This window comes from Petaurus breviceps, unplaced genomic scaffold, assembly GCF_028583685.1.
Source record: "Petaurus breviceps papuanus isolate PSGF00001 unplaced genomic scaffold, PetGlider_PUasm1.0 90804, whole genome shotgun sequence".
In the NCBI taxonomy this organism is placed as follows: Eukaryota; Metazoa; Chordata; class Mammalia; order Diprotodontia; family Petauridae; genus Petaurus; species Petaurus breviceps.
In genome coordinates, this window is record NW_027187348.1 from 9705628 (window position 1) to 9716803 (window position 11176).

At 36.3% G+C, this 11176-nt stretch overlaps 1 pseudogene; it reads left to right on the top strand.

Moving 5' to 3' along the window:
* The first annotated feature begins 6202 nt into the window (after nucleotides 1-6202).
* On the top strand, nucleotides 6203-6908 carry LOC138147651 (keratin, type I cytoskeletal 19-like; annotated as a pseudogene).
* The last annotated feature ends 4268 nt before the right edge of the window (nucleotides 6909-11176 follow it).

The window sequence follows — 11176 nt, forward strand, 5'->3', positions numbered from 1 at the left end:
TAGTGAATTTGCCACCTTTGCCATTTCAAATGGTAATTGAAAGCAATTACAGCAAGGAGTGTGGGACTGCTAGCACACAAACCCACTGTCATATATGACAATACTGTTTGCAAAGTACTTTGATAATCGATGCTATTGTGACTATGGACAGGATGTCAATATAAATGGGTGTCACTTGGGTTGAAATGATGACTTGATGATTATTCCATACTTGGATTAGGAGAATAAAGATCTTTCCTGTCAGTTGTTGAATAAAACACAAATCATCAAGCATGAAATGAAACACAGTACACATTGAGAGTTGTGAAGAGACACTGAAATAGGCTCCCAAACTGAGAACCTACTCTCTGCATGGAGAGGAAAAGATAACATTGCCCTTCATAGGCCAATTGGGAAGGCTTGGTAACAAGAAGCATGCTTCAGAGGATAAATACTGTATGGTATTGTTTTAATCTTTAAAATCTGTTTTTACTAATTGATCATTGCTGGCAAGTAGGAGCTGTCAGAGATAAATATAGTTAGGGTGCTTCCTTCTTCATTTGCAATGAAAATCTGTTTGTTTAAAAAAAAAACAAATTTTAATCAACATGAGCAGTAAATTGCTGGTAAAGGTTATGGACTGCTTCCAAGATGTGTACAGGTGAGGCAGTCTAGTAGAAGTGAGGCCATATGGTAGGGTGGAAAAAGTGTTGGACTTAAACTTGGGATACTTATATTGGAATTCCAGCTCTAATACTTGCTAACTGGGAAAAGTCAGGCATTGCAACTCTGAGTCTGATTTTCTTTGTCTCTGTAATACGGGTAAAAATAAAATGAAACTTGTACTTTTCAGTTTCACTATGCAGACAAAATATTCAAAAACTTGATGTGCCATGGAAATAGGAGTAATTCTTTCTATAGAACATCAAAGCAGGAAATTATGTTCTTGTATATATACTCCTTTTATTGGTTACCTTCCTCACTAATCAGAGATCTTTAATCACCTGGATATTTCCCTGTGATTCACAAGAATCAATCAAGCAAAGAAGGGCATTTTTAAAAAGCTGGTCATGGTCTAGGTGTCATAGTTCTACTCTAGGAGCCTAAATGCTGGGCATAGCCTTAATTGACCAACAGGCATCTCCCAGGGATTCAGTTTTTTTTTCCAAAATGGGGGCATTCTGTTTATTACACTTTATTATTGCATTGTAACATCAAAGTGTTTTGGTTACAGGTAAAAATTAAAATGAAAATATTTTAAACTATTGACCCTTGTTTCTGAGAGACATAAAAAAAAACCTATGTAAGACTGGCTATGTGTGTGTAGGTAGATATAATAAAATATCAGATAACATGGTAGCTAGGTGGCAGCTAGATCACTGGAAATGGTTTCAGAAAGAAGTGTTCCAATTTGGCTTCAGAATCTCTCTAGCTATTTAATCCTAGACAAGTCACATAATCTCTGATTCAGTTTCCTCTTCTATAAAATGGATATAATAATAACACCCATCTTACAGGGGGTCAAGTAAAATATTTGTTATGTAGAGGGAATCCTATGATGGGCAGATTATCATATCTACCATAATACAGTCAGTAACATTGGGAGCTGGCTATTATCTCAGGTTAGCAAATAAATTTGATTGATCTCTTGTTTCATAAGGACTTTATATCCCCAATATATTACTTTCCTCTTCTCTCTCCCAAAGAGCCATAACTTTTACCAATGATTTAAGTTGGGGGGTTTGGGGGGAGTTCAACAAAACTACCTAATACACAGGAAAAGTCTGAAATTATATCAAATGTTCCATTTTCTTTGTTCTGTTCATTTCACCTTAAATCAGTTAATGACCATATTCATCATATTTACCATTTCATACAGCACAGTATTTTCCTTTACATTTATGTACCATAACTTGTCCAACCCTTCCCCCATCTATGGATATCTACTTTGTTTCAAGTTCTTTGATATTACAAAAAGTACTTCTTCAAATATTTTGGTGTATGTAAAGTACTTTCATCCTTGACCTCCTTAAGCAATATATCTAGTAGTGGGATCTCTGGGTCAAAATATATAGATATTTTATTAACTTTCTTAGTATAATTCAAAGATTTTCTCCAGAATGATTGGATTAATTCCTACTTCTGTCAATACTGCATTACTATGTCTGTCTTTACACAGCCTCTCCAACATTGACTATTCCCATATTTTCTCATCTTTGCCAATTTGCTGACAAGCACATTTATAAGACTGTAAGTAGCAATACTTCAAAGAAAATTAACTCTCAGCATGCAAGCAAAAGGATTACAATAAACATGTATATACATGTATGTATGTGTATGTACATATATGTGTAATTCCTACTTCAGAAAATCCTCCCAAAATGAAGGGTGCAATTAGAATTTCAGTATATAATAAGCAGTGATATAATGAAAATAACAGTTGTACTGCCACTAAAAATACAGGTTTAATTCTCCATTCTGCAGGTAGAAATTCATACATTAGCAGCACCTCAAAGCACAAGTTGCTTGACAGCAGTCAGAATGAAGTGTGGACTCATAAATAAAAGGAGCATTCAATATAAAAATACCAAGTTTTGAAGGGTATTAATGGATTGGTTGCCAAGGTTTCTGGAGAGAGGGAAGAAATCAAAGGAGTGGAGAAAATCTATATTACTCCCATAAAAAAGCAATCAAGATGATAAATAACTATTTATACATATTCCTAATTTCCTATCTATGGAAAAATTGAATGATAATACTCTCCATGCATAGTAAGAATACCCTTTCAATGCTCAAATGATTAGCTCAACTCCAGTGTGATTTTCCTCTGCTTATTTAGGATGGATCAAAAGCTCAGAGTTAGAATGAATTAAAGGGGTACCTGATATGGTGAGATTGTTTTCTGAATTGCCATTTCAATTTTCCCATATAATATATTTTAAATTTGAGGTTTTAGGCCTTCCAGAGGTGGAACCAAGATGATGAAGTAGAGAAAGCTGAGCTCTCCCAACTTTCCCTTCTAAACAACTTTTAAACCTTGAACTGAATGTTAGAGTGGAAGAGCCAACAATACATCAGAGTAAAACATTCTTCCAGTATAAGATAATGTAGGAGGTTAAAACAGAGATCCATTGACAAGAGGAAGGAGGCTAGCCTGGAGCCCACATAGATGAAATAACAGTGGGACTAGGTGGTGGAGACAGAAAAAGAAGCAGTTTCAGGGGCTCTTAAGCTGGAAATAGTAAAGGGACCTGGGAAATGGTCGGAAAGAGATACAGGGTAGCCTCTGTTAGCCCTGGACAAAGGAAGAGAAGCTGTTTGGCAACTCCATTGCCTAAACTCACTTCCGTTTAGAGTTCAAGGGTAGAGAGGACATTTTTGGGCAGTAGAAACCCTGAAGGGCAGCATCACTTCCCAACCAAACAGATCCAAAACCCTAGAGAGCAGTATTGCTTTTGGTCCCAAAGGAGGAAGGACCTTAGGAGAAATATCAATTGCAATTCCAGGGGATCAAGGAGAATTTCTGGGTAAAGACCAGATGTCACACCAAGAAAGCAGTGACCACACTTCTATCCAAATCATACTACCATGGCAGTACCAAAAACTCCCAAGGTCCTAGAACTAGCTCTGAAAAAAAGCAGTGCAAAAATGCCTGAAGCTTAAAACAGAGTCCCTTCTCCACCCACATTGGGAACAGAGGCCAACATTAACCAAAAGTTCCAGATCAAGAAATAGGATGGAAAAATGAGCAAACAACAAAAAAAGAACCTAACCATAAAAAAAAAAACTACCATGGTGTCAGGGATGATCAAGACACAAACTCAGAAGAAGAAAATGTCAAAAAAAGCTACAAGGAAATTCTCAAAGATAAAAAAAAACTGAATTGGACACAAACCCAACAAAAATTCCTGAAAGAGTAAAGAAATAATTTTCAAAATCAAACAAGAATAGTAGGTAAAAATTGGGTAAAGTAATAAGTGTGAGTAAATAAAATTAGAAAAAGACAATTAGTAAATAGCTTGGTAAGAGAGGCAGACAAAATACTGCAGAAAATAGCACCTTAATAAAACAGAAATGGCACACGTATGTGCACACACAGAGAGAATAGGTTTAATGAGAAAAAAGGTGCAAAACTTTTCCAATGAAAATAATTCCTTATAAAGCAGAGTTGACCAAATAGAAAAGTAGACATGAAAAAATATTGACATGAAATAATATCAGTGTTAAACATACATGCACCAAATGGCACAGCATTCAAATTTTTAAAGGTAATTTTTAAAAATAGAGAAGGAAATAGCAAAATTACACTAGTGGGGGAACTAAACTTTCCCCTCTTAGACCTAGATAAATTTAAACAAAAATAAGTAATAAAGAAGTCAAGGAGATGGATAGAATCTTAGAAAAGTTAAATATGATAGACTTCTTGAGAAAACTGAATGGGAATAGAAAGGAGTATACCTTTTCTGAGTAGTACATGGCACCTTCACAAAAATTGGCAAAGTATTAGGACATTAAAAAAACCTCACAATCAAATGTAGAAAAGCAGAAATATTAAGTTTAGCATTTTAATACCACAAAGCAATAAAAAATACACTTAATAAAGGACCATGGAACCACAAATTAAAAGTTAATTGGAAACTACATAATCTAATCTGGAAAAATGAGTGGGTCAAAGAACAAATCATAGAAACAATCAATAATTTCACTAAAGAGAATTATAACAGTGAGACAACATTCCAGAATCTGTGAGATGGAGCCAAACCAGTACTTAAGAGAAAGTGCATATCTCTAAATGAGTGCATCAATTAATAAAAGAGAAAGAGCAGATCAATGAATTGATATACAACTAAAAAAAATATCTAGGGAAATAAAAAAATAAAAATCTCCAATTAAACACCAAAATGGAAATTCTGAAAACTAAAGAAGAGATTAATGGAATTAAAAGTATACCTATTTATTAGTTCAATAAATAAAACCAGAAGTTGTTTTATGAAAACCCAACAAAATATATAAAACATTAATTAATTTTAAAGAAAGAAAGAAGAAAATCAGATTACTAGTTTCAAAAATGGAAAGGTTGAATGCACTACCAATGAAGATGAAATTAAAGAAATTTTTAGCATCTATTTTGTTTAATTATATGCCAGTAAAGCTGACAATCTATGTAAAAAGATGAATATTTACAAATATACAAACTGTTTAGATTAACAGAAGAGGGAATAGAATATTTAAGTAATTGTATCTTAGAAAAAGTCTTTAAACCAGCCATCCTAAGAAAAAATCCCTAGAACCAAATGGATTCACAAGTTAATTCTTCAAACATGTAAAGAACAAATAATCCCAATACTATTTGAAAATATAGGTAACATGGGAGTCCAACAAATGTGATATAAATTGTGATATAAATATGGTCCTGATACCTAAACCAGAGAGAGCAAAAACAGAGATAAAAAATGATATACCAATTTCCTAAATAAATATTGATGTAAAAATTTTAAATACTAGCAAAGAAATTACAGTAATATATCACAAAGATCATATACTATGGCCATGTGGGACTTATTCCAGGAATTCAGGACTGGTTCAATATTAAGAAAACTATCAACATAATTGGACATATCAATAAGAATGACAACAATAATCATATGATTACACCAAAGATACAGAAAAAGTCTTCGATAAAAAACTACACCTATTTCTATAAAAATGGTAGAGAGCATAGGAATAAATGGAGTGATTCTTAAAATGATAAGTAGTAGCCATCTAAAACCAGTAACAAGCTTTATCTGTAATGGGGATAAACTTGAAACCTTCCTAGTAAAATCAGGGGTGAACCAAGGATGGCCATTATCACCACTAGTATTCAACATTGTACTAGAAATACTAGGAATAAGAGATGGCAGAGAAATTGAAGTAATAAAAATAGACAATGAGGACACAAAATTATCATTCTTTTCAGGTAATATGATGGCATACTTAAAGTATCCTAGAAAATCAACTAAAATCTAATTGAAATAATTAACAACTTCAATCATCAGCATTTACATATATTAATAAGCAACAAGGTCCAGCAGCAGGAGATTGAAAGAGAAATCCCATTTAAAATAACTGTGAACAATATAAAATACTTGTGATTTTCAACTCTAAACTTTCAAGCACCCAGTTCCCCACCAGTGTCAACCATGCTCCAGAGTCTCAGCTTCTAGGTTCCAAGGCCATCACCATGACTTCTTACAGCTACTACCAGTTGTTCTCTACCTCCACCTTGGGCTGGGGAGCAACAGCACTGTGTGCTTTGGAAGCGGGGTTTTCCAGGTACCCAGCATCCATGAAGGCTTGGGAGGCTTACATGTGTCCGTGTCCTGCTCTGCCTCCTGGGGAGCTATGGGGGCAGCAGTAGCAATTGCAGCTTAGGCTTTGGGGAAGCTGATGCGTTCCTGACGGCTAACAAGAAGACCATCGTGCAAAACCTCAACAACCGCCTGGCCTCCTACCTGGACAAGCCTTGTAGGAGGCCAACACTGACTTGGAGGTCAAAATCCAGGATTGGTACCAGAAGGTGGGCGCTAGACCCACACAAGACTATAGTGCCTACATGAAGACTATTGAGAACCTCCAAGATAGGATTTTTGGTGCCACCATTGAGAACTCAAAAGATTGTTCTGCAAATTGACAATGCCTGAATGGCTGCAGATGACTACTGAAGCAAGTTTGAGACTGAGCAGGCCCTGCATCTCATTGTGGAGGCTGACACCAATGGCCTGCACAGAGTGCTAGGTGAGTTGATCCTGGCCAGGACTGACCCAGAGATGCAGAATGAAGACATGAAGGAGGAGTTAACCTACCTCAAGAAGAACCATGAAGAGAAAATAAGTGCTCTGAGTGGGCAGGTGAGTGGTGATACCACCTCACATCTATCAATTAGTTAACATGACAGAAAAGGAAAATGACAAGTGCTGGAGAGATGTGTAAAAATTGGGACACTAATGCATTGTTGGTGGAGTTATGAACTAGTCCAACCATTCTGGAGATCAATATGGAACTATACACAAAGGTTATAAAGCTGTACATGGTCCTTGACTGAACAATATCACTACTAGGTCTGCATCCTAAAGAAATGAAAGAAAAGGGAGGAGGGGCTATCTGTACACAAATATTTATAGCAACTCTTTTTGTTACAGCAAAGAATTAGAAATCAAGGGAATGCCCATCAATTGAAGAATGGTTGAACAAGTTATGGTATATGGTTATAATAAAATACTATTGTGGTATAAGAAAAGATGAGCAAGATGGTCTCATAAAAATCATGGAAGACATATGACTCATGCCAAATGAAGTGAGCTGAATCAAGGTAGCATTGTACACATTCATAGCATTGTAAGGATGATCAACTGTAAAAGACTTAGCTACTCTAATCAAGATAATGATCCAAGACAATTCCAAAGGATCAGTGATGAAATATGTTAACCACCTCCAGAGAGAAAACTGATAAACTCTGAAATTGGATTTAAGCATACTTTTAAAAAATATTATCTTTATTGTTTTATTTTGTTTGGTTTTGGTTTTGGTTTTGCATGACTTCACATGTAAAATCTAAATCAAATTGCTTGCCTTCTCAAAGGGGAGGGAAGGTTGGGAAGAAGGGAGAGAATTTGGAATTCAATATTTTAAAAAATATATTGCTGTAAGTATTTTACAAATAATTTAAACATAAAAATAATAAGTTCACATAATAAAATAAAAATATTTTTCAAAAATATGGTACTTCCATTATCATGCATTATTAAAATAGATCATTATGGAAATATTTATCTACTTGTTCCCATCTACTTTTTTTTCCTCTAGAATTCCCCTCTGGGCTCATTCTCCCAATGTTCACTAGGATTGCAGATTAGGTTATCAGAAGGCGTCTGAGTATTCTCAACTCAGTGTTCTAGGGATAATACCGAAGGTCTTATTTTTCTAGTACTGTAATTCATATGTCTCTCTATCCAAGGTTTCCCACAATCGATCAACCAATTGACATCAATTAGCTTATATACAAGAGGAGACTTACCAAGAAGTTATAGTAATAAAAGTGGTTGCAAAAGAATTCCCTCAAACTAAAGGACATACTCTCCGATGGAGAAAATGAATTAAAAATTTAAATAATAAGGCAGTCAGGCACACATATAAAGAACAGGTGACTCGGACCTGTCTACTTTTCTCTCTTAAAGGAGTTGATCCCCAACAAGTTCACTTCAGGGCACTGTGTTGTTTTCTGATTAGTCACTCTCTTGCTTAGCTGAGTTAGCTCTTTGTTGAGCATGATATCTCAAATGATGTGTACATTGAGATTCTGGGCTAAGGTCAGCGGGTTGCCCAGGTATTAGGCTGGCTCTTGACCAGTCTCAGCAACAACTACAACCAGCAAAAATTCTTTCTTTGATAGATCTCGCAGCCTCATCTGAGCACTTTCAGATCATTTGTTTGCCTAAGATCAAGAAAGCAGAAAGACAACAGAAACTGAAGCACCATGTGTTCACAAGCACACATCTGCCATTTGGGAAATCGTACAGCGGATTTCCCTGGTGTTCTATGTGGGGTCATGGCTGTGCTGTCTTGTCTGCTTCCAGGAAGGAAAAGTCAAAAGGACTTTTGCATTTGGACTCAGTTTCAGTTAGTGCCATGTGGTTTATTAGTCCTTCTGTATCCAAAGATTATTTTTGTCACAATATGGGATGAACCCTTAACCTTCATGTCCATAAATGGCTTCCCAAGTTGTACATGTTGGATTGGTGGCAGGTAGAGGAGGATTGTAAATTCTTCAAGGCCTGGGCCCTCATTAGCCAGTCCTCTCTCTTCTGTCACATTGCTTTTGGAATTATGTAACTAGTTCAGGTGGGCCTCACAGCAAGTTTTCTTTTTATTTTTTTAATACCTGCTATTTCCCGCTATTTTATAAAGTATTTTACATGTGAGAGTTTGCATAAGATTGCCCTTAGCTTCCATATTCCTCTAATTGGCCAGTATAATATGTGTTGGCTGGCTAAGGCAGTCTCTGGCATTTTTTGGCTTCCTCCTTTGGACTTTTTATATCAATATTTTCCTGCTGGCTTACAGCTTCTCCAAACTTAGATGTAGACTCATTACTGCTAATTTTCTCATTTCTTTCCTCTTAACATCATTTGGATAAGAAATAATTCCAGTGAGGCCGGCTAAGTGGTGCAGTGAAAAGAGCACTGGCCCTGGAGTCAGGAGGACCTGAGTTCAAATTCAGCCTCATACACTTAACACCAAAAAACTAGCCGTGTGACCTTGGGCAAGTCACTTAACCCCAATTGCCCTGCCTTCCCCTCTCCAAAAAAAAATTCTACTGGAAACGTTGTCACAGACCTGCTCTGTGCTTTTCATGTTCTCCTTTGGCAGTGTGGAAGGGATTTGGAAAGCTAATAGATCCATAATGAATCATCTTTGACCAATGAAAAACATGATATTAGGATACTTACTCTATCTCTTCCTCCATGACTCCTTATTCTATCAGAAAAGAACACCACTCAGACTGGTCTAAATAATTAGCCTTTCAAAAGATGTTGCTGCTTTTGACCTTGTAGATCCTCTAGGATTCTATCTCTTTCTCTTTTTAAATCTATTTTTCTTGGTCTTTTGACTTCCCAGGAGAGAATTTCTTTCTGGAAGATACAGTAGCCTGCTTTGCTATCTTGCATTGTCACATATCTATTCAATTCCCCATGCATTCTGTCAAAGGAACAGTCTTGTTTCACATAGTAGCTTTCCAGGTTTACTGTGCAAGCTGCCTGTCATCTCAGCATGCAGTCCTGAATGAGCTAACTCAAAGCTGTTGCAGGGTTTTCCACATTTCTCCTTTCCTTTTTCTCTATTTTGGGTTTGCTCTAGAATATCATGTTTAAGTTTCTAAAGTCCTTATTTGGAGTTCTTATGAAGGTCATAGGTCATCCTAATTGCTCCCATTTCTCAGACCTCAGTTTCTGAGAAGTGAGAATTAAAACTCAAGATATGTTTGTGCCATTTCAGACTCTGTGACCCCTTTTGGGGTTTTATTAACAAAGATACTCAAATGGTTTGCCAAAAGGATTGGACAATCCTTCTTCAGTTCATTTTACAGATGAGAAAATTGAGGCAAACAGGATTAAGTAACTTGCCCAGAGTGATACAACTAGTAAGTGTCTGAGGCCATATTTGAATTTATGAAGATGAGCCTTCCAGACTCCAGGCCCTGACTCCACTATGCCACCAAGCTGAAATTACATTAACTGTGAGTGTGCAAGTGGTTCTACTCTTACTTCCTCACAGGTGTGACTTGAGTGTTTCCATTACACTAATTGACTAACTCTTTCATCTGCCCTGGTAAGGTTTAACACACCCCAATATGTTTCTAAGTAAACCACAAAAAGGTTTTCAATCCTTGACTCTGTTTGTGAGAGGATGATATTAAAAATCACATTAGAATTATATCCTAATCACATTAATCCAATTCAAAACAATCCAATAAGAATTCACTAAGTGACTACTATGCACAAAGAAGGCACTGTGTTTGGCACCCCTTGCCATAAAAGAGGTTATATTCTAGTGGGGTGGAGGAAGGTAATGTAACCAAATAAGTATATACATATAAATTTGAGTGGAGAAAGAACATTAACTAGGGGAGATCAGAGAAGGCTTATGGTAGGACGTATTATATGATCAGGCTGAGATTTCATTATCCACTATAACCATTAGGAAGGTTACCTGCACAGTGATATGCTGTACATACAGCCAACAGGCTGATGTAATGAGGACATCTAAAATGAATTTGTGATCTTACCTCCTACAATGCAGTTCACAACCAATCCATGCTTCCCCATCCTTTGAAACTCCTGTCCACATTCTACCAATGATTTAGATAGGGCATGAGTTGCTCCTCAAGGTGATGAAGGCATTCCTTAACTTCTCTCATTTTTACAAGGACAAGTTGAGTGCTTGGGTCCTCCACCTCATATTTCTAATTCTTGCTGCATGGCCAGACCACATGACAGCTAGATGGCAAAGCAGGTAGAGTTTGGGGCTTGTAGTTAGAAACACCTGAATTCACAAAATGTCTCCGATGCTTATTACATAGCAATGCTGGTCAAATCACTTTGTCTTACACTGTTTCTTCATCTATAAAAAGGGATAATAATAGCATCTACCTCACAGG